The 25,259-nt window shown below is 36.5% G+C and overlaps 1 protein-coding gene across 7 annotated transcripts in view; it reads left to right on the top strand.

Moving 5' to 3' along the window:
• Positions 1-25,259, top strand: part of TMEFF2 (transmembrane protein with EGF like and two follistatin like domains 2) — a 610,527-nt gene that overhangs the window by 86,274 nt on the left and 498,994 nt on the right. For 5 of the 7 annotated variants that reach the window (XM_069022017.1, XM_069022015.1, XM_069022013.1 and 2 more), the window contains one exon: positions 15,612-15,697. The exons of the other annotated variants lie outside the window; for them this stretch is intronic. The gene's annotated coding sequence lies outside the window, so the exon portion shown is untranslated. The remainder of the gene's footprint in view (positions 1-15,611; positions 15,698-25,259) is intronic. 7 annotated transcript variants of the gene reach the window in all.

Below are 25,259 nucleotides of genomic sequence, written 5' to 3'. Positions count from 1 at the left end.
ACCCAAACCCACCCAACCAACCAAACTGAAAATGAAACAAAACAAACCCCAAACAAACAAGAAACCCACAGGAAACAAAACCAGAAAGGGCTTTTGCATGACTGGGAACGTAATCTCCTGCTCATCCTTGGCACCTCCATATTGCCAGGTGTAATTAAACATCTGTTACTGTAGTTGTCTGATGTGATTGACACATGAGATTTCATTAAAATGTTTATACCATTTGGCCAGTTACGTTGTCACAGACCCCTTCAAGGTCAGAGCAGAAGTGTAATGCTGTGACAAGTAGGGTGTTTGTGGTACTTTGCAGTTCTGCAGAGCGTTCAGAAGTGCTGGGACTAAGAGACGAGCACTGCTGGGTTTCCCTTTCTCATTTTTTGTGATGGACTGTTCCATGAATCCCTTCCTGAAATACATCTCCACTACTGTTGGTTCTGCTCCCCTCCTAAACAGAGCTTTGCAGGTTTTAAGCATCTCTTTCGGTGCAAATCAGGAAAATCTTCAGGTGTTCTGTGCTGACATGCAAATGCTTAAAACTGTTTTGCTTTTCTTTGTTTTGTTTAAACAGTAATACTTAAATAGTAATATTCCTCTCAGGAATTAGCTGACATTTAAAAGTCTTGTAAGGGCATTTCACATTGTGTCAAATATAATTCACAAACATTTTCTAAATTTAGCTTTTCTGAAGGCTTATCTAATTCTCATATTTTATTTTTAATTCCCTTCTTTAGGATAAAGTCTAGTGCACGTATGCCTAACAGACTAATGTACCTGAAGATTTTTTTTTTAATTCATATGCATTAACAAATCAAAATGATAGCACGTATTCCCAAAAAATATTAATCTTATTCCTCCCCTAATTCATCCTTTTATGTTGTAACATGCAAGCAATATTTCTTCAGGAAGAAGCTAAATAAAAAGTAGAATATTAAATGTGTGAAGATTAAATATCCAGAATTCAATAATAGTAATCATATAATGAACGGTACCCTCATAATATCTGCTGTTGGTTTTGAACAAAATGAATCATACAGCATAACTCTTATGGAAGCCTTTAATTATGGATGTGCTTTTTGTACTTCAAAACTGAACTGTTCTATGACTGTAGGGGGAAAAATTAAGTTGAAGCTTTTATGAATCTTAAAAGTTCAGGATGAAAATAAAAATTAAAATGATATCTTAAAGTGAGAATGCAGACTTTGGGTTATCATCTCTTGCAGGGCTACTGAACCCCTCCCACCATAAAACGACACCAGGAATTTCTGAAACTTTGACAATTATGGGCTCTATGTAATCATTAATGTCATCTGAATAATTAAAACCTAATTAATTCAACACTAATGAGATGACGTAGGTTCAGACAGCATTCATCACTGAAGGCTGAATTCCCTCACAGTTCTGTCAGAGTAATTCTTCATTGTTGTTATACAAATTACTTTTTAAACTCTGTGGTGATCTTAAACAGCATAGTATTGCAGGATTTAGTGAAATGCATTTAAAAATAGTATATAATCAATAATATAAACTTGATAAGTATTTTTTTCCCCTGGGTATTATTGTTTTAGCATATGTTAAGGATAACTACACTGGCAAATAGGAATAGAATTTGTATGTGGGTTTGATACATTTGGAATTAGCCAAAATAACAGGATAGAAAAGGGATTAAGAAGATCTCTGTTAGAAAGGCAAGTGCATATTTATAGAAGGAAGACTAAATTGAGCCTTGCTCATATCCAGGACAATGTTTAAATAATCTTGAAATACTTAAATCACTTCAAAGCATTTTTTATCTTTTATTAAGTTCCTTTTCAGGAACCTCCTGAGTTCCCCTTGGTTTTTCTCTTCACTTCTACCATAATGCACATCATGCATCAGCTTCTCTGTGAAGTTTTTGAACTTTTTACTATATATTCTGTGTTTTCTGACAGCTCATCTCTGCCATTTTTGTGGAAAGAAAAAATCTGGAGATCAGATTATTGAGTTTAGTGGAGAGAGTCTGCTCCAAATCTAAATTTAAAAGAGACAAAATTTAGGAAAAATATTCACATACAGATAGAACATGAAGCTTGCAGGTACTTTTAATGCCATGTATGTTTGGGCAAGGGCAAATATGGAAAAAGTTATCAATTGCTCTCTCTGTATTTTTGCAAACCCCTCAGTGGTTTTGTGTATTATTAGTACACATTGCAAGCAGAGAAGACATGATCATCCTGCCACCTCCAGAGCAAAACTCTCACTCAGGTTCTCAAGTGCTATTCAGGCATGATTCAACCTGTAGGGTGTGGGTTTTACCATGAACATGCTACTGCATCCATCTCCTGGGGAGACAGCACGTCTTGCTTCAGCACACCTGTGGTAGGAACCAGATCAAACTACAAGAAAAGTAAATATTGTGCTTTGAGGTATCTGTGGTGCAATTCTGGCAATAGAAGATGCCATTTCAACTTTTTGAGCATTTTAGGGTGCATTTAAATATGTGGTAACTAGATTATTTGAGTTGGAAATAGCAGTTTTCCATCTTTGTATGTGTTTTATGTTTTTAAACTATCAGAGTTACAGTGAAGGTGCTGCACTGGTTATATTTTTCCGCAGCCTGCGCACATTACAGGGACAAAATTCACCTTTAGTCAGTGCTCTAAACTGTTGGCTAATCTTTCCTGTTCTAATATCAGCAGTTATACTCATGCAACTTAGCATGTTGTAAAAGTCATTTATGGTTCAGAGCTGAATTTGCTCAGAATAAGTACTTTTGAATCAAATAACCCCCCCAAAAAAGGAAAAACAGCAGTTAAACCCAGACTAAACCTACTTATAAGAAGGTATGAAATAAAATTTATTCATGTACTTAAGTAATGGTATATTCTTCGAGTATATTAATTAAAATATGTCAGTGAGAACTAGACTGAGCTGTGAGAAGGTATGAGAGGAGGAAAAATAACTCAAAAAGTTCGTTTTGGAGGAGACATTAATAAAAACCGGATGACATGCAGCAAAGGAAATTAGCTGCTAGTGCACAGGGGCATGAATAATGCTGGAGGATGTATCATATAACTTAATCAAATAGGCTGTAACAGGAAGATGCAACTGTGGTTTCCTTAATGACCAATGGGTGATGTAATCAAATGCTTAAATGCACATTGTCAGGTTCTGATGAGTTTCTATCAAAGCAAATTTGGGGTATCACTTACCCGGGAGTTTAGGCTGATAACACATCCTCTCTCAAGTGAGCGGAAGGAGTTAGAAGACAGGTTTCTGTAATGTTTTTGTGACAGGAAATAAGCTTCCTTTATCATTCTCTAATGTAAATATCACATTCCCTGAAGATATATATGCTTCTGCTGCCTTTGTCAGGGCACAAAGTTGTGACTCTTGCCATGCTTGGGCATGAGACAGAACCAAGGCTGCTGCAGCCGGGACCTCACAGAGCTGTAAGAAACGTTCAGGTGTTTCTGGCCTCTGCCAGCAGCTGCAGGCTCTGGCTGTGCAGCTCCATTGGTGCTGGAAGTACATGGATTAACTAATTTAAGGCACTGTGGGAATGACTGAACATTCACAACTGAGTGAAGGCTAGTTCTCCTTCAGTGAAGTGTACTAAATAGCACTGCTAATGTTGGGCTTGTAGAACTTCAGTTTCTGTTTCTCTCAGTATTCTGCACTTTGCCAGTGTGTTTTCATTGGAGAAAACCCAAATGTTAAGGCTAATAGAGTAGTGACCTTTGCAGCAGCAGGTTCAGATCCCAATTGAGGAAGTTGTGCTAGCCCCAGGCCCAGGAGGGCTGGTTGTACAGTGCAGGGACACAAGGGCTGGATGCACTGCCCAGGCTGACTCCAAATGCAGGAGAATCTTTTCTGTGCTCAAGAGGGTATTTGGTCCTTGCTGTCTTCATTACACAGTGTAGGTTGAAGATTTTTTTTGGCCAAGTCAGAGTGGTTTAGCAGCAGTTTCATAGCAGGGATATAAGCTGTGAATATAAAAACCAAATAGAGTCAAAATTAAGACTGAGCTCACTGATAATCCTGGGATTTGCATTTTAATGCATATTGCTAGTTGAGTGCTAGATTGTGTTTTTATGACAGAGCAGATTAGGAAATAATTTGCATGTGAATCTCTCTGAGTCTGTGCAGTTTCCCTGGTAACAAATGTGGAACCAAGTTCCAAAATCTGCTTGTTGCTATTAAAGTGTGTTTATGTGGGGAGGGAGGTGTTCTTATTTTATAAGTTTTTATTAAAGAAAAAAATAGAACTGCAAAGTTTAGCAAGGTTTTTGATTTACATAAAATGAGGGATTGAGGAAATGGAATGCTTCTTCACTCACTAGCACTTAACAAAAATATCATTTCTTATCGAACAACAGCAGGGTATTTTGCAATCAGAGTTTTCCTTTCTGGCTATTGCAAATAAAACTTGTTATTGCTTATTATTTTGAGGGAAGCTGCTCATAATTGGTATTTCCATCAGTAGTTGCCTTTGAACCTTCTTCAGAAGCCATCTGTGAAGGCTTGGAGTATCACCTGTCAGGGCTTCCCAGCTCTCCTCTGTGCCCTCCCCAGGAGGGATCCTCACCTTGTTTCAGTTCAGCTCAAGGGAGGTTTCATGGGCTGTTACACAGAAATTGGGTAGCTTGGACCTGGAACAGCTTGTCTGTCATATCTGGCTTTTTAAGTGATGCTTAGAGAGAGGTTGGAGTTTCAGTTTTAACTAGATGACTCTTTTATGCAGCAGCAGGAGAACTGAAAAGATAGTGGAGAAGGGAGAGAATGGCAACCGTGTTGTGTTTGCTGGAAGAATGGCTGCAAAGTGAAATCATCCTAGTAGTGACTGATGAAAAAAAGAGGTGACTGATCTGTGGAGAAAGACTAGTTATCCTCTAACTTTGTATCCTGGAGCCACAAGGCAAAAAGAAACCTCAAACACCCCAACCTCCCTACTCTTCCCCCCCTGTCCTACCATTCTGCAAACCCCCAGAAACAAACAAAAAACTCCTTCAACCTAAATAAACCTCAAGCTTGCAATCCAGACAGCTTTCCGAGTTTAGGCCAGTTTCTTTGGCTTTATTGAACCAGACAATTTTGGCATAAAATATTTTGCTATTAGAGCATGCCCAGTGCTCTCTGAACACTGAGTATCTGATGTTTTCTTCCTCGATTATTTCCTGAAACCTAATTTTAATGGTTTTGATGCTGAGTTTTTCCATGACTTTCAGTAAAAGATCTAATGATAAAGCTGCTTAGATAACTTCAGAAATATAGGTGAAGACATGCAAGCAACTTGGTAAAAAGTTTTTTCCTCCTTCCTCATCTCTGCTTTGTTTGCTGGTTCCCTCTTTAACTATTTCCAGTTTGCAGGTTATTCTAACTGGACAAAGTTTGAACATGAAGTAAATTGAAACTTTAGTTGCCCTAAAATTTATGCAATGTGTGTATTCAGGAAAATGCTAAATAAATAAAAAGGAGGTTTCCTCTCAGTAGGAAAGAATACCTCTTGTTTAGAAGTGTAATTTTTGAAAATGTAAAAATCATAAGATAGGTTCTGTAATAAATAAAATAATTATTGTTCAGCTTCTCTCTTAGAGGCAAGCTAAGCTACTTCTGCTGCTGAATAGAGTTTTACTTAATTTTATCAGACTAAAGTGATTTTTCATGTCATGCTGGGTTTTATTCCTTTAATGAGCCATACAATTATCAGGAATAAAAAGAGAAAAATTTTACTTGAATACAGAGGACCTGAGTTACTGAAAGTTCATCAGCATGAACAAGCTTTTTCTTCTTTTTAATGTTGTCTCATTGAAAGCTCTGGCACAATTAAAAAGGGCCTTATTGAGTGTCAGGTTTTGTGGCAGAAATTCCCAAGTATTGTGAGAGATGGGTTGTGAACTCAGAAATTTAACTCCAAGTCGAGCACACCTTTATTCAAAACTCATTTTCCTTTCTTTCCCAACTTTACAAGTTTGTGGATGTACTAAATGGCTAACATGAAAATATGCTGGAAAGTGTCTTTTATTGGTAGGAAAGACACCATGCAACTGACAAGAGTTTGCATCATTTTGAAGGGCACAGTGAAATTTTTCTTTCTCTAGATTGTAATTACATTTCCAGTTCCCTGCCAGCATATACTGATTGCCTTTTGCAGCTTCCTTGGGGCCTTGTCAATCCATTGATTAAAGAAACATTCTTTAAGTGGATTTGTACTGCATTTGAATATCTGATACCATTTGATTAGGGTTGAATGCTGACATGACCCTCAGTAAAAAGCTATTTCTAACTCTTCTAATTTTTGTTATGATGGATCTTGTGACATCAAGTATTTCTCTTAAGTTATAGACTTTCAAATGGTCACCTGAGAGATTCAGTTTGCACTCATAAATGAGAACTTCTGAATCCTGTGGTTGCAGAAAAAAACTGAGAGTGTTGCTAGTGCATGTAAGAGGTCCAGGTCCAGAAGCTAAAAGGCAATGAAAGCTGATTTTTTTTTTTTTTTTTTTTAAATAACATTAGAATAATAAATTTTGTGCTGGCTGCTCCTCCATCTCACTGGATCCAGCTCAACAAAGTTTCTGTTCTTACTGGTATTTCTGACAACACATATAGTCATCCAGCTTATTTTTCATGTCCTTGTATTTGAGGCAGTTCCTTCAGGATTACCTCATCTCTTAGGCTGAAAGAAAGAACCAGATTTACTCAAAGGGGTCCAGTAACCTCTCCGCCCCCATCAAGGGCAGGGGGATAATGCCTCTTCTTTAGAGGTTTTGCTGAATCGTGACTAAAGTTCTTAGGATCAAATTCATGCAGAGAAACATTAAGTGGAAATCTTATTTGCAGGCACTGAGTAATACATCCTCCTGAGAGTGACCTTTGGTAACTTCAGATGCTTTTCAGTAAAACTGCTCTGTGACTGCTGAGTGCACAGTCTGCAATGGGCAAAATACAAATTTTGGTGATAGGATAGTAAAATAAAAGCTACATGTGTGGTGAATGTAATGTGTGTTCTCTTATATTCCTGTTTAGAAAAAAATTGTGTCTGCTAGATTAATGGAATTTCAAGACTGGTTTTGCTACTGCTACAAGAGGATGCATCTATATTCTTTTTTAAAATCCCTATGATCTTTTCAAGATTATTTTAAAATTTACTGTAATTAATTATTCCAGTGAATACTTATTAGTCAATTATTGTTAGTATTTGTAACATTTAGGGGAAATGTTCATTAGCTTAACTATTCTCAAGTGTGTTCATAATTAGAATACACTATCAATTTATGCCTATTTTGAAGAAAATTGTGAAAGCTCCTTTTCCCAAGTTTCTGAACTCAGATTCTTTTTTTTTTTTCTAGTAACTCAACTTTTTAATTAAAAACTCTGCACAGGTGATAGAGAAGAAAGTTTTTTAGATTAAAGATGTCTTGAACATGTAGGTTTATACAGATCAAAGGGGCAATTTCCCTGTGTAGCATATGCTGCAACATTATGAGAAATTTTTTTAAGAACTGTTTTCCATAAACAAATAAATGTGTACGTGCTCACATGAATAGAAGGTGGCAGTGATTTATGGTGTACTATACAAATCTGAGATTATTCACAATCATTCCTACCCATAGTCAACAGTTTTATTCGTTACATTTATAACCTGAACCTCAGCTGATGTGGACCCTGTCTTTTGAATATGACTGAGCATGTAACAGAAATCTGGGCTGAAAATTCCCAAAATAATATGCCAAGCCCTTCTGAATTAATACAGGTTTTGTATGACTTACATATATTTTGAGGAAAGAGTTATGAAGGTACAACAAAGGACAAAGTTATTAAATGTATATAAAACTTGTAGGAAGGTATGGACAAGCTGCAAGGAATGTTTATTAAAGGGATTTGAATTTGTTAGACTGAAATATACTTAAAGTTCATGAGGAAATAACAGCTAAATATCACAATAACAGAATGATTTTAAAACAGGGATGCTTTTTTACAGGAAAAAAGGTTTATAATATGATATGCTAATATTTGCATACCTGGCCCTTAGCAACATAACAGAAGCCTGAAACAATAGAAACACTCAATAAGTGAGAAGTGTTAATGTGAGATGTAAATACATTAATTTATACTAGGAATGGCTCTAGATGTGCATGCAAAACTATCTTTCAAAGCAACCCATATTTTCACATAATTTCTGTATATAAAGCCTAAATCATCAGCTATAAATTTAAAAAAAAATAAAAGTGCATGCACATATAAGTGATTTGATCATACCAGAGTAAGGGAAGGTTCTAGTACAAAACCATTTTGCATTTTGGAAGACTCTTTTGTCTTAATAACACTAGGGAGTCAGAATTTTGGCTTTATTTATCATTTGATTAAAAAATCAGATCCTGTTTGTGACAGCATAAGATTTCAGGTGAAAAAAAATATACCTAGAAAAATGTTTGTTTTTTCCTAAATCATATGCATTTCTAAATAAAAGCACAAAATCTGAATAGTTACTGAGGTAAAAATCCCCCCTTTGTCTGCAACAACTCCTCAGGGCACAGCAGTCTTCCATGCATGAACAAAGGGCTGAAAATGAATGAGTGGTGTCAGAAAGTTAATATCATACATGAATGGCAAACCCTTAATAGCAAATGTATTTTTTTATGTGGGTATTACTGGGAGAAATCACTTCCATTGTTTTTGTTGGCTCCCATTGCAAACCTCCTGTGTTAAGGTGGTGTTGTATTTCTGGTACTCTCACTACCAAAATGCAAAGTGCTACAAAACAGCCTTTCAAAAAAACTAAAATGATAACACTTGAGGAAACATTTTGGCTGCCGACTGGTAGTCAGTCAAGACTCTTAAATAAAATTAAAATAGATTCCTAAATGGTAAATTTTCCTAAAGCAGACATAGGAAAGTTATAAGTACAAAACCTTCTTGGACATATGAAAAAATATGTCCTTTATTTTCTCCCCTGTATTTGTTGCAGGATGCTGTTCTGGTAAAAGTTTCTGTTAAGGATGTGGTCTAAATGTCTTTGCTGTCAGACCTTTCAAAAATTCTGCTTGCTGACTACATTTTTTGTGCATTTATTTTTGTAGTGAAGCCACAGGAAATACAAACTCTTAAATCCTCTATAGTAATTTTTGGGAAACATTTTCTTACTTTGTGACTGTGCTACAAAATCTGAAAAATAATTGATGAATATCATTACAAAATAAGCTTTAGTAATGAAAGTAAGAACATAAGGGCCCTGATACTGTCATTTGGTTTAATTGTGTATGCTAATTAAATTATTTCCTTGTCTGTGGGCATCTGCAAGTGTGGATAACAGGATAGTGATGGGAAAATGGGGAGAAGCCTGCACTTGTGTTTGTAATAAAGCATTCACACAGCGAAAGGGCCACTGTTCCTTTGGCCTGATGGTTCTGCATGATGTTTAATATAGTGTACAGATCAAAATAGAGGAGGTATGTAAGCATGCACATTTACATTTAATATCTGAAGTACTTTATTTTTTTAGTTGTTCATACTTCTGCCAGAGTTAGAACACTGACCAGTGGTAAGTAAAGGTGAAAGTAGTTTGTATTTGTCAGTGTCCTTTTTAATATAAAAGGTCAATAGTAAATGTTTTAGTGCTTTTTTTCTTTCTTAAAAAAAAAGACATATTGTGAGTGCCATCAAAATAAGTTGTTTTTCTGTTTCTGATGATGCAAATATAATTGGATTTTTTTAAAAAATGGCTAAAAGTGAGTCATTGAAACCTAATATTCTGAGTTCTGTGTCCCCAGGCAAGAGATAAGAAGTTTAGTTGCACAAAAGCAAAGAGTATGTTTGTGACTAATGTTAGTCTGAAAACCCAACTGGTTTGCAGAGATAGATCTGTGCCTAAAGTGTGTTTTACTGGGTGATTGTTCTGTATTGATATTGGAATAGTATTTATAACTAATATGTCTGCAGATAAGAAAAACACATCCAGCTACTCTTTTAGGTAAGTTGGTGCAAAATCAGTGGCAGGTGTTTGTCCTTTGTTGTCATGGCTTAATTTTAGCCATAGATGTTATCTCATGCTTCTTATTGTCATTCTCTCACTGCAATATTTAGTGTTATACATAACACTACAATTACTATGTTTATTTACCTATTACATACTCAGTAACATGTTTATTTTGCTTTGAATCAACTATTTGCTTTGTTCAATTTCAAGGAGCCTGTGCAAACTTCATTAGTGCCGTAGCTATCCTTGAAGATTTGTGGTGCTGATACAGCTCATCCTTGCAAAGAAAGATGCCTTCCCATAAGGATTATACTGCCCCTCTAAACAGCAGAGTATAGAAACAAAGAGCTCTGCCAAGAGTAGGGCTTGGATTTATACACAGCATGAGAGCAGAGGGTGTCACTGAAGAAGGGCTGGGTAGGTGTGTGCCTGTTTAAATCAGTACTGGTAATTCTTCAGGCTGTTTATGACAAACAACAACAAAACAAGTCTTTCCACACAGATTGTGTATGTCTAATCACTCATGCTGTGCCTCACAAGCAGATGACTGACACAGGCTGCTTTTGCTTGCACAAGTCACCCTGTAGTACCAGCATGTGTTTGGGAGTGACTGACATTCTCCTTCCTCTGACTGAATTGGAATAACAAACTTTTACAGAGCTTAGATTTAAGCACATTGGCATGAGCAGTTTGACCAAGATTTCAAAAACCTGAAGATGTGGGGGGGGATGTCAGAATGATATATCTTTGTGATGTTCTTCAGCCTCTCTGTCTCCTGATGTCCCTGCTAAGCTGTGGTGTGGGCCACAGCAGCTGGGTAGCTCAACATAACAAATCCCAGGCCTTTCTGATGTTTTGGTTTTTTACTGTGGTGATGAGCATGGCATTCAGCAGCTCAGCTGAAGTGACTACAGAAACAGTCTCTTGATGCAATTTTTCATGCTTTGTGCTTGGCTAAACCTGTTGGATGGCAGCCCACAGATCTCAGCAGCTCATGGAAAGCATCAGAAATTCATACATTTGAGTACAGTCCATCTGCAGCTCTTTGAGCTACATTTCACACCATGGCGAAGCTTAGGCTGTGAGCAATGAAATGCAGCATGTACAATGCTGATGGAGCACCCTGGCATACGTTTGGGCTCTAAACTCACTGCATGTTTACTGACAAGGGTCACTTCTAGACTTTAGCTCATGTGTAAACAATTTTTAGGAGAGCAGCTTGCCCAAACCAGTCTCAGAAATGCTTTTGGGGACATTTTGGGATAAAAGCTGTGGGAAGGACTCCTCAACAGAACATTTATTGATGGACCCACACAGGCAAGTAATCTATAAAAGTGATATATCTGTGTGATTTAGCACTGAAAGTTTTTGAGAATTTAATTGAATTATTATGTTTCAGCTATTTAATTTTGGATCATGGATCTTGCATACTTTGCATTTCTGCTGGCTGATTCCAAATCCATTTTCAGCACTTAATCAGTCCTGGCATAGAGTTGTGTTACAGAAATTGCTATCATTGTTCTCAGCACCACCATCAGCTGTGGGGTGAGATTTTCTGTTTTGTCTAAAAGCAAGAAGAGGCCTGTCTCCCATTTTTCAAATGGTCTGATTTTGTTATCTGTTGAGTGGATGACATCTTGCTTCATTATTTGCTTGCTTTTTGACTGAATTTTATTTTCCAAATGCTAGTTGATACAGGCTCCTGTTAAACTGCCCATTAGATTCAGCAATTTTCTTGGCTGATAGAGGGTGTGACTGCATCTGGCTGGTTGTAAACACACCAGCACACATCTGCCTTGAGTTGCATTTCCTTGATCTCTGGGCACAGTCAATGCCCAACAGCTGTACCCTGTGGAGCACTGAGGGAGCACGCTGCTCCCAACACCATTTTTTGAACAAAAAAAAATTCCCAGACACGTTTTAGGGAATGGACAAAACTTGCTTGAGCTCATACATTCTCTGGAACAGGTACCTCCCCGTCACTATTTATCATTGCTGTTTATTTAGTGTCAGATATAATTCTGATGATCGAAAGCACGGTGAAGTGTATTAACTGCTGCTTCTCATGTAAATATTTGGGGGACTGCCACCTCCATATGTGAGATCATGCAGTCTTTTTGTCCTGTATTTTAAAATGGAACAGTTTGGAATATTTAAATTATGGGTCAAAAACTGAATAAATGAAGAAGCCAAGTAGTCAGTCTATCTTCCTAATGAGCATTCATTACAACAGAAGCTGAGCTGCCAATTACTGGCCACTTCTTCTGGCTACTCATTAACTGTGTTTCAGCATGAACTTCCTATGATTTGGCCCATGCCCAGATCAAATTCAAATTTTCCCCATGTCCAGAATAATACTGTCACTATTTTGATAGGCAAGGAAGCTGCAAGTTTCATAAATCCACAGCAAACACTAATTTGGGTATGATGAAAGGGCATCTGCTCTTCTTACTGCTAAGAAATTGCAGAAGTGACTGTATTTAGCAGTAGTAGATGACTTTCACTTTATTTAGCTTGAATTATGACACTGAATAAAATATTTACTAGATAACTACCATCACGTAACCCCTCAGAGCAATTTTGGGGAAGTAACATGTACAGCAGCTGTAGCCCTATACTGCCTCTCTTATTTGCTTTCAAGAGTTCATTGCAGTCTGTGAAAACTGTCTCTTTATGTACTTTGGAAATGCAGTGGAAAACATACTGGTATGTCCTTTAGATTGTGATTTTTGGTTTGTTTGTTTTTTTGTTAGTTAGTATCCCTGCACCAGAAGAACTTTATGATATAGACCTGATTTCAATTTGATCTTGGTACAGAAAGATCAAACTCATTTTGGAGTTTAGTACTGCATTTGAGTAAACTCCATAAAGTTGTTTCACATTTGTCATAGCCTTCATCTAAAGCACACCGTTCCTTAAAGGATTAACTCTTGTGAATTCACATTTCAGACTATGAAGATGTCACCTAAGAATCCAAAATATTTTTTCAGAATTTTTTCCTCAATTCTGGCATGACTCATTTTGAAAAAGGTGTTCTGACATTATCAAATAAGAAATCCTACATAAGCAAAGCAACTGCATAGGCTCTCCTAATATTTATCCACTGTAGATATGTAACAACTAGGGCTGTATTTTGCTTTGTTGATGGTTGTATTTTGTTTTTTAGCAATATAACCTATTTTCAGGATAAATGCAATGTTTTGAGTTCACAGGCTGCATGTTAGACTTACGTGTGGTATCAGGAGCTGTGTAAGCTTCAGCTGGTGAATTGGTGCCATATTCCATTTGTTTTATGGAATCCAACAGAAAGATGTTAATGGTCTCTGCTGTACTGTTAGAGGTTCCTTAGGGAATGCCAGAATTTTATATTCAGTAAGAGGGTCTCTTCTTGGAGATCCTACATCCAACTTCTCATTAAATGGTGTCTTTATATGAACTGCTTCAATGGGCAATCATGGCCCACTGGGCTTTCATGAAGTCTTATGTAGTGTTAAGATAATAATTTGTTAGATTACTTATTTGTATGCTTAAAAAATATATATAAATATGTTAAGGAGCATTTTTTTCTTTCAATCAAGGTGAGAAATTCTTTAGATGAATGCTTTGAAGGAAGTTTTTAATTTGTCCAGTGAAATGAGCATTCTCTTGGAAGCCAAGAAGTTGGGGGACTGCTGGGGGGAGATGGATTTTTCCCTTCTTCTTTTCTCTGATGAGACTTGATACCTTGTCTGTTTGACAAAAGCTTCTCTTAGCATTTTTGGATTGAAGTTTGAGTCAGCAACTTTTACAAAGCTAAAGAGGTTCTGTTTATGAAACTATGCTGTCATGCACTGCATCCCTCCTAGTCCTCACTTTATTCACATGTGGTTTGCAGTTATGCTAAGCCTGTGTTCTGCCAGCTACCATTCTGGTGTATCTAAAATAAGGCAAGACATTTGTGCAAGGAATAAAAAGATCATAAGGCATTCTCTCAGTTTTATTGGTTTCTCCCATGAGTTTTGCTGCTCTCCAGACCTCAGAAGCCCTTATTTATCCCAGAAACCTTGGAATTTACAGACTGACTTTGCTAAAGCACTGCTGAACTTTAGAATCCTCATAAGAATGCTGGAAATCTTCAGAAAAGCCTTCTATGATATCAGCAAATATCTCCCATGAGAAGCCTTCTAGCACACTGAAAAATGTTGAGCAGAGATAAACGAGTGTGTGATTCTCATTTAGAATTCTTCCTTGAAAAACACGGAGTCCATGAAGCTTTTTTAGTTGTCCTGGCATGATACATTAGTCTTATTTTTTAAGATCCTGTCAGACAGAATGATTGGCTTTTAAAGGTTATTTCTAATATTTTAATGATTAATCCAGTCATTAATGGCTTTAAACTAAAAAGTGGTAGATTTTCTATAACAAAGACATGTTTTTATTGTGAAACACTGGCATGGGTTGCCCAGAGAAGCTGTAGCTGCCCCATTCCTAGAAGTGTTTGACCAGGCTGGCTGTTCTAGTGGAAGGTGTCCCTGCCCATGGCACAGGAGTTTAAACTGGATGATCTCTAAGATCCCTTCAAACCCAAGCAATTCTGTGAGTCTGTGATCTTCTGGGACTGCTGTTTGTTGTGGTAAATCCTTGTTTGAAAAAAGTGGAAGGGACTGAAATAAATTTCTTCCTTCTTCTGGAGGTTTTTCAGCAATACTCAGTCCAAAAATCTCTCTCTGCTTTTGGCATTTATGTCAGAACAGCCTTTCCAGCCATGTTTGGTGGCTGTAACATGCCTTTAAATTTGGCAGAGCCGAGTTCACAAGGTGATGGCAGTGGGCTTCACTGGCTTTTCCATTCTGCAGCCACTATGCCGTGATCATAAATAAAAAGGAAGACTAAATAAAGAAAAAAGTTTTAAACTGAGTAATTACTGTTCTTCATGTATTTTAAATACTTCCCTGCTGGTATTTAAAAAGCACTACATCTAGTGCTTAGGGGAGCATGGCTTAATGGTGGTCTTGGCAGAGTTAAGTTATTGGTTGGACTTGATGATCTTAAAAGTCCTTTCCAACCTAAATGATTCTGTATTTTTATTCTTTGGTCTTCTGGTCTTCTCAGCACTTTTTCTTCTCAAATACTGATTCAGTGCAGCCTTGAATTCAGCGGTTAGTGATGGTCTGCTGGACTTTGGGGCTTATTTACTGTTTTGTTTTGGGCAGTGCTGCTGTGCCAGAGCAGAAAATGCTCAATGGCAAACAAAAGGCAGCTGCTAACACCAGTTTCAAGAAGGTTTGAAGGGTATGATGGAAGCAAAGATGGCAGGCTGATTTTGTCTTGTCTCAAGTTGTAAATCAGGTTGTGAAAGGCAAATGTTTGAAGCCAGAGTGAGAGGTAGAAAATGTTTTATATTTAATTAAGCTTTTAATCTGTAATTATTTCTGTGTCCATGAATGACAGCATTGTTGTCAATAACTATATAAGTGGAATTGAAATTTGCCTTAAATTTATCCCATTAATTTTTCAAAGACTATAGTTTAAATGAAATGGAAAAATACGAAAAACCTTCCCTTTTACCACAGTTTCTCATATTGTGTTGGTCCATAACCTTCCATAATAATTTTAATTCTAAAATCTCCATTTCATATGTCCTTCAAGTTTGAAGTTGGGTTTATTTTTTTTTCAGTTCACCTCCAACCATGGCTTAAGGAACTTCTGGCTCACTTGAAGGAGTTGTGGAGAGAGAGAACTAAAAAGAAGAGCAGGACTGAGGTAAAATTACTTGAGCCTGAGAAATTCTGCAAAGTAGGAATTAGCAAGTAACTTAACCATCGGGGCCACTGCAGAGCACAGTTCAACCAGAAACTTCTAGTCTCCTAAGAGAAAAAACAGTTCTGTATAAAGCTGGGGTACTTTTCAAGTCACTTTTAAATAAAATGAGATAGATACCATATTTCATTGAGTGTGATAAGGACAACAGAGCAATGAATAGAATAACAAAACAGCATTTCAGAAAGGAAGCAGAATGTAAATTTACCCCCTAAGTACAAAACCTGTTGTACCTAACAAAAGAGTTCAACCTGAATTCAGGCAGCATTTTAGGGAAAATTAATTCACTTTATGATTTTATTTTGGTTGACCTACTGCTATTTTCCCTAAGTGAATACATTGAACAAGGAGGTAATTGGGAGCTGAGGAAATGGTAGGTGAGGAACCCTTAATTTACAAAATTGTCTTCTGAGAGTTTTGTCATTAATTATATTGGTAGAATACAAAGGCTTCAAAATCATACTTTCTGGATGATAAATTCCTTTGTTTATTTTATTGGAGCAATACTTGTGATTTCCAGATATTGTAAGACTTAAATGACTGTGAATATTGGTTCCTCAGCTTTATTCTCCATGTTTGTAAAGCAAAAATTTCAAAACTTTTCAGCTTTCTTTCATTTGAACACTATGTTTCTAAATGTTCACTCTACTTCTGCATAATTGCAAATTACCATATCCTCATTTATTTGCCAACTGTACAAACTATTACTAATTTTCCCAATGAACTAGAGACACCATGAACAGTTCCTACTTGAAAAGACTTGGCTGATGCAGTAAAAGCTTTGCTTCCTTCCACAGCAAAGGTGTACCGTAAGGGAACTATTTAATCAAGTTTGAAAGTCTGATGACTTTTTAGGTGGCTCACATAATATCACAAAGCACAGAAAAAGCTAGGCACACAAAAAACTTGGTAGATAAAGAATAAAGGTGAAACAGTGAATGGATGGAAAGAGTTGTATTACTTAGCATTGAATGAAAAATCCCATGGCTATTGCTGACCTAGGCTGGAAAGCCTGTGGTGCAGATGCACTCCAACACATCTCTGTTGTCTCTGGCCCTGTGGAAGTTTGCCAAGAATAAGCAATGGTTGCCTGCTCTGAGGTGCATGAACCAGAAGCTTCGACGAGCTGGTGCAGAAAGCAATTAAGGTTTTTTGGAATTCATGGAAAACTGAGATTAGGCTGCAGTTTGCTGTGCCAGTGTACTCATCAAGAGGGTACAATTTAAATATATGTGATTTCTAAGAGCTCCCCGCCTTCTCCTAAACTTTAAACGTATCAGTTTGGAGCTAAAATGATTTCTTCTTGGTCAATATTGTGTATGCTTTTATGGCGTGAAATTTCCCTCACTCTATTTAGTGTGTGATCCTGTTATTTGTTTTGGGGTCTTTTTGTGAACTAATTAGCAACTGCAATTGGAGATTTGTTATTGAACACTGACATGAATGTTTTGTGTGCTTGTATGAGTGCCATGGACATGGATGAAGTGGAGATAAGTATTATGTTTCTGTGATACCCACAAGTATTGTGAGGGTTGGGCATGGGAACAGGTTCTGTCACTAGATAGTGGAGGTTTTGAAACTCTTAGTAGTAGCTCAACTTGCTACATATAGAGGGAAATATAGCAACTGTTGAGTTGCTGCAAAAAGACAAAAATTTGAGTTAAAAATTAAGAGAAAAAGACTTTATATTACTAGCAGTATAAATGCTCAGAATTAATATCATGGGAAGAACTGTAGCACTGTTTTCAGAGTGAGTCACTATGCAAGGTGAATACTTTGGAAAGTATTACTGATTTTTAATAGAACTTTTTTCACATCTCATATGTTACACAGCTACTGATGATGCTCATTTTCCTTTCATGTTAGTTCAAAGCAGGAGTGGTGCATCTTCAGATTTCACAGTGGAAATGGAGGTTATTAGTTAATTGTAGTAACTACTTTACAACCATGTTTTTTTCCAGTGTTACCTAATGTATGAAATACGAGTATTTTTAAAAATTTGATGAATAGTGTGTTTTACTAGGAAATTTGAGTTACCAAGTAAGAGCAAGGAGTTTTAAGGAGAATTCTTCAAAAAGTCTTCAGAGTGATTTGTCATGCAAAGTTTTATGCTCAGATAATGACATGCCTGGGCAACTGTCCCTGCACCACTTAAATTGGTGTGCATTTTTAGTTCAGATTCACTTATTTTTCACATATGCTAACAAACTGTGTCAGATATAAACTGTTAAAGAAACTGCCCAGATAGGAAAAAGAGATGGATTTCTTAATTATGGGCAGAGAGAGTAACTTGACCTTTGATCCATTGTACCAATGTGAGACTATGAAACTAACCTTGTCTTTTCAGGACCCTTAGAGGTTCTCAGAAGCACCTTTTCCTTTGCCTTTATCTTTGTGATGCAGCAAAATTAGACCCTTTCCGATCTCCTCTTCCTTAAGTTGCATCAAGTTTCAGGTTGCTGAACAGGAAAAATGTCACCTCTTGCTATTTGCCTATATGTATTTCTATGTATTTCTATTTTGGAGAACACAGTCTGTTTTCCTGGTGAATTGCTAAGGAATATTTAAAATCTGGAGTGGTTTCTTAATTTTTAAAGGTGGGAAATTTATGGGGGTAAAAGGAAAGACTCTCTTCTTTCTTATCTCTGTAATTAGCAGTCTGTAGTTAATAAAAGCTGGGTTTATTCACATATATGCATTTCTTCTTCTGTTATGCAAGACTGCTACCTCATATATCAACAAAAATACTGTTAGCTACTATTTTAGATGTATTTAAATGAGAAATAAGAGAAAACCCTAAAACAGCATTCTGTAATACTGAATTTTAGAAGCTCGCTTTTAAGACCAAGGTTGCAGCATATAAATATCACACGTGATCTCAATAGTTTATAATTTCTCTATAACCTGTTAAACCTTATTTAGATTTTCTGCTAATGGTCCTCTGGGAATACCAGATATAGATACTTTATATTTTATGACAACATTAATAGAATTTCAAAAGATGTCTAAAGTAATTAGAGGTGCATCTGGCCTTTACTTGATCAAATTTAAAACTATTATTTTAAACTCCCAAATACAGTAAGAGTTCTGCTAGCAGACTCAGATTAGTATTAATCTTTTTTTATCCCAATGCACAAGTAGAATCAAGTTTCAAATTAAGTCAATATGCAAAATTGCTTGTTCATGTCAATGTTTATGAATCTCTAAACATTTGTTTAAAAATTAATGTGTCAATCTCTCAGCATGTAGTTATGAGCATTTGTCTATTACATTTTTTTAACTTTTTTAAATGAGATAAAGTGTTATTTTTCTTCACTTTCTGTTACAATATTTGAAATGAAAACCTGCCGTAGGAAAGTTTAATCAGCTGTTGGAAGGTGAAAAGAGGTGGTGGGAGTATCCATCTAGGTATGGTCTCTCTGAGAAGCTCAATTTTGTCAAAGTCAAACCTCAAGAACCCTGAGTCTTTCATGTCCTCTACACAAAAGTGATTTACTTTGTGAATTGAGACTTGTAAGTTTCCCCAACCCTAAAATAAGTTTTGCCCTATAGATCATTGCTTTTCAGTAGTCTCTGACAACCCCCCCAACTCGAATTCTAACACTTCACAAGGTTGTAAAAATGGACCTCCCCACCCCCAAATCTCTCTCAATAAAGAATTCTTATATTCTTAGAGCGTGACAGCAATTTGAGATGCTCATTTCAGATGTCAGCCTGATCTATAAGTTTGAATTAGATTTCACTCTTGATGCAACTCCTGAAGTTTTATTGATATGTTAAGGCCATCTTAGTTTGCATGATTTATAATTGTCTGTTTGTTTATGTATATGCTTCTAAGTATGTGGCATGATTTCAGTTACTAAAATGCTTTAAACACCTTTCCACAACTGAAATTTCTCAGATAAGTTTTCTGCTGAAGAGGAATCTGGCGTTTTCTGGCACTGGCTGCCCTAGGGAATATTGCAGGAACTTGCACCAGTGCTGCCCTAGACACCTTCTTATCATCTTTGCATTCTGAACCCTGTTATATTTGCTTCTTTCCTATGGTTTGTTGGATTTCATTTAACTCTAAAAAAGCTTTTGTGGCTAAAAAAATATTATGCTGTTTGAGGGAAGTTTTCACTGATGTCTGTGAAGTTTCCACCTTTGTACAGCTGTGGAACACCAGCTCTACCATTCGCTGTTGAATTGCAAGTTTACCTCAAGAGAAGCATTAGCATTCTTTGAAAATAACCTGGATGTTATTCTTTGCCATGATAGCAACTGTGTGTGTTTAAGAAGTGATTTTTATTTCTGGAGAAGAATAGAACAATTTACATGCCCAGGTACTCCAAACGCTCCAGTACCTCTTTATGAAAGGTTTTGCAGACATGAGGGGAGTCAGGGAATCTGTGTTTTGGGGAGAAGGCAACAGTCCATGGATTACTTTGTTATGGTTCAGCAGCATGTTGAGGTGGAGTCTGCCTTTCTGACTTGTGTCCTGCATGGCCTCCATCATGTCAGGTCATGGATTTATTCTTTGTGTGACATCTTCTGTCAATTAAAAAAAAAAGCAAACATTGAGTACTGGCTCTCTTTAAAAGCATCAAATCACCCTTCTAAGATACTTCATTTTTGACATTCAAACACTCAATAACTGACTTTTGCTATCAAAAAGAAAAAACAACTTACTGTGCAATTAACTTATTTAAAATAATGCAAGCAAAACACATGTCTTGGGAACCAACAAAAATCTGCAGCAATAGAAGTTTGTCTGAATTGGTAATTCTGCTCATTTTTCAAATAAGATGTCAAAATAGGAGATTGTTAAACATAAATTGCATTTATGTTTTTGCTTTATCTAGTTATGCTAAGAACGTCAGAGAATTTAAAATTTTCTAAGCTTCGATATTGTTTCACAAAATGTAGCGTGCTGATAACTAATCTGTTTTATTGTTAATTCTGGGTTAATCAAAAATGTAATTATGACTTTTAATTAGAACAGAAAAAGTGTCTGCTACTAGCTCATAAAAATTGCTTTTTTCTGCCTTGTCACTACAGGTTATGAAAGACAAAGAAAGCTTTCAGAGTAATAACAAGGAGACCATCTAGCCTCAACTCGTAATTGGACTTAATATTTGAAAGTACATCTAAATATATTGGAAGATGAAAGCTGTGAATTTATATTCTAATTTCATTTTAAAGCATGAAATTTAGCGGTACCTAGAGAAACACATTTTCCCCCATCATCTTTTCAAGTTGTTTCATGGTTCTGTTCTGAATCCCATGTTAATTCCATGGAGACAAGTCAACAAGAAGGCTTATGCACCCCTAAAAAAACAAGCTTAGCAGTAAAGGACACTAGGAGTGTAAAATTTTATTCATTATACCCTGGATTTGAGTAGATGGGTATGATCAATAAATATCTGCACACATAGATGTAAAATAAATATAGATAAAGTGGCAAGAATTCTAAGAAAGAAAATTCCCATCTGGATTTATTATATCTATTGTAAAACCACACGAGGTAAAAACAGGGAATGTAAACCAGGAGTGGGTGATTATAATAACTTGACAGTAGAAACCAAACAGTACAGGGAGAAATCTATGGTTGTCACAGTGCAATAAAAGCCTGGGATTATTTTGAAAAAAATCCTGGCTGTGTGCTTTTACTATTAGGTGAGGAACAATTGCTGTTCCTCTAATTATTTCTATTTTGCATATTGGGAGTACTTCTATGAATATAACATACTTTTCATTCCTGTAGTACTTAAAGAAAATGTTAAACAAACCTTCACATTAAGTGTTAGGAGCAGTAGTTTTCATTGAGATTTATTGAAGAGTTTTCGAGGAGCTGAATTAGGATCTCTCCAGGCCACTAGTGATGATTTTTAGTAAGCCTGGAGGCATCAGCAAAGGCAATTTTTTCTGTGTTGTTTAAGCAGACTGACCCTGATGATTTTATGGTAGCCAGCCCTGCATTGCTCATTGAGGGAAAGCGTGGAATTGCAAATACAGAACTAGAAACACAGGGATACAAGATTTTTTGTTGGATGCTCAAACAAGCAAAATACTCTATCATTCTTTCTCCTGCAACAATATACTCTGATAAGATTAAAAAATAAATAGAGGGCATTGAACTGAATTTCTAAAACACCATTTAGCTTTGGTCTGAGTTTTTTTAAACTTGAAAAAGTCAGAATATGCAAAATGACTGCCTAATCACCAAAAGAAATAAAACCTGATTAATTCATTAGCGTTCATTACAAAAGAGGATGTTTCCAGTAAGGTCCTTATAATGTGATTTCAAGAATGAATTTTTACAGCTTTGCTCAGTGACCTGGAAATACCAAAGAATTAATACTGTAATTGTGCAGATGATTTGAGAGAAAAATAACGAAGGGAACAGTTTGATTTAGAGCTCTTGATAATCTGGACAGAAGTAAACAATATGTAGCTCAGCATGGCCATGGAGGTACAGAGATTTCAGGCCAGAACACAAAGTGGTGGGAGAGGGATGCCGGCCAGCAGTCACCCACACATTTTTGAACTAAAAGATGGTATAGCCCTGAAAATCCTTTCATTAACTTTATACTCTCCTTAATTTCAAATATTCAAGGCTTTTAATTTTTAAGGCAGTGGGATTCCATCATTTGGAATGCACTGTCCAAAAGCAGTTTATCTGTAATATCTTTCTGCCCTTATGTTTGGTTACTTTGGCTTTTGATGTATCAGACTACTTCTATAGGTAAGCTCTCCTCTCCTTGGTTGAAATGCAGTACCTGGTGGATTTTAAATGTACCAGTATGGCATTACTTAGAACCTAAAGAGTAACTGTCCCACTTTCAGAGCCGACTCAAAACTAACTTCTGAAAAAGCAGAGCCATTGATAGCAGCCATGCCAAGGTGTTAAATGTAGGTAACTGCAAGAAAGGGTTGATTCAGACTTTATCCTCAATGTATAAGTCATGTCTGTGCTCACTGCATCTTGATACCTGGTCTAATTATTTCTGTAAGTGCTTAAAAAAATCCATTATAACACTAATTAGCATGTTAGTCCTTAATTAGCCATTAGCTAGTCAAATATTTGTCTCTGTCTCAAAGTGGAGATTCCACTGGGGACTAACCAAATTTTATACTTTATGAATAGACTTCTAGCTTGCCCTCTGAGGAGATGATTGTAAACCTGTCATGGATTTCAGGGAGCACTTGGAAAATGTCTAGGTGCTGCATGGCTTCTGAGGATCTATCATTCCCAGTTCATAGAAAAGGAAGAAAATGATGTGAGTTTTCAGGAAAAAAAAAAAAAAGAAGTGTTTTTCAAGGCCTTTGAACATGCAAGCCACACAGGTGCTTGAATCTAGAGTGGGTCTCTGCATCTGACAGGTAAACCTATGTTAAGTGCCTAGCTGTATTTAATATATTTGATAATGATGAGAATTGTAGTACTGAGATTTTGTCTCTTTGAGAAGCTGCTTTTTATTTATGCTGGTGTTTTCTTGAAGAAGGGGCATGCCCAGTAACATGGCTGCAACTGCTGCCTAGAGTAACAAGTGACTTTAAGGCTGTTGGTTGTGGTGGTGCTATTTCATCAACCCTGGTCTGTTGAGAAAGCTGCTATAAGTGAAACATCCTCTAAGAGCTCTCAGAAGCTGTGCCCAGTGGTCAGAGGATGCCTTAGCCATACTCTGCCAGGGCTGGATGGCCAAACTCTCACACAGTTAAGCTGGTGAGCCTGGTGAAGGTACAGGTGACAGGTATAGTCATTCATGATTATGGGCTAGCTGGAACTGTAAATGTTTTAGTTGCTTTTTGTGTCAGCCCCACTGGGATTTATCTTTCAAAAGCTCCCAGGCTGTGGAATAGGTGCCCCTCTGCAGTACAAGTTTAAACTCAGGCATGGGAGAAAGATAAACCTCAGTTTCACTCATGCCTTGTCCCAAAGGAAGCTCTTACAGCTAGGTGAAACAAATTTGCCTGCAGTGTTTAGTGTCAGGTTTCCCAGATGAAGAGGAGATCAAAGCTGAGAGATTAGGACATGCTGGTTAGAGGGGAAAATTGCAGTTTAGCTGTGCTGCTATTTTTAAATCTTGTCATATTTGCCTTCTGTCAGGTGAGCTGAACCCTGATGTGTTGTGAAACATGGATGTGTTAGAGCTCTGTGGATGGATGTGGCAGCATAATGCTACAGAAGAAATGTATTAGCCTCATTTCCTACTGGGTCCTGATTAAAATGAGAAATGTAAGGATTTTGCAAATGTATCCATGATCGTTTCTTTGGAGAAATACTATAGACAGGACGCAGTGTCCTCTATATCTTTCTTTAAAATAATGATAACAGTACACTTGTAGTTCTGTCAGAAATCCCCCAAGGATCACGCTGACTTTCTAGAAGCACAGATTTTTTTCTTTTTTCTTCCCTGCCTTCCTGCACCTTCTTTCTTTCTCTCAGTGAACCTCCACTCTGTGTGTGCCTTCGCCAAGTTGTTTTTCTAGCATTAGACCCCATATCATCTCTAACACTCATACTATATTTTACCACTGTACCATCTCTCCTTTATTTCTAAAATGCTTCCAAAATTTGTGTCCAAACACTTTTTTTGTCATCATAACAGCTGAATTTTCTTTGCTTCTTCAAAGACATGTAGAAAGAGGCTTTATGAAAAAAAAATTGTCTGTAGATACTGTAAATATTTTAGAAAATCAGGTGTTGATTGATTTATTTAACACTGGTATTTGTATATACAGTAAAGTTTTTCTTGTTTGGCTGCGACTAGAAATTGGCCTGTCAAAAGCAATAAAACCTAAAGGTTTGTGGTCATTGTCAAAATCCCATTGCACAAGTAATTTTGTAAAACAAAAGGGTAGTCCTGGCCTGAAGATTTTACAAAGTCAGGTATGGTTTTTTCATACAGGATCTATGTATGTATAAATTTAAGATTCAATTTCGAGTTTAATTCTTCATGTATGACTGGATATGAATTTTGTAGTGTGTTATTTATTCAGTCTCTCCGAACAACCCTTAAATTTGTCCATAGAAACAAAAGAGATGCAAACATTAAAGAAATATTGGTAAATTACCAATCCTGCTCACATCTGTCATTGACTATCTTTTGTTTTTCATGTGTCTGAAAGTGCCTTTTTCTTTTTGATTTTAAGAAAATGCATATTCCTTAAAATTGTAAGAATAGTGGATTTGTGTGATCAGGTTTCTGTGTTTTCACTTAAAACTTTGGGAGAAGAAAAGAGAAGTATTTCTGAAAATGGGAATAAGCTTTGTTTGAGATGCATCAAACTTTACATGACTCTTAACTTTGATTTCATTAGAGTTGCATCTGATATAAACTTTGAGGTAAGAATCATAATGTCTGCAACGATAGCTAATAAGCATAGAAATATTATGTATTCTGTGGAAGCAGATCAATGCTTCTTTATTTTCTTTTCATATTTTTATCTACCTGCTACAAAAGCTGGCATGTGATCCAAAGTTCTCATTATTAAAGCCAGAGGTATCTTGCTGCTAAGA

Source organism: Aphelocoma coerulescens, chromosome 7, assembly GCF_041296385.1.
Source record: "Aphelocoma coerulescens isolate FSJ_1873_10779 chromosome 7, UR_Acoe_1.0, whole genome shotgun sequence".
NCBI classification, from domain to species: domain Eukaryota; kingdom Metazoa; phylum Chordata; class Aves; order Passeriformes; family Corvidae; genus Aphelocoma; species Aphelocoma coerulescens.
The sequence above is the reverse complement of the archived record's forward strand: the minus strand, read 5'-3'. Positions and strand labels throughout refer to the sequence as shown.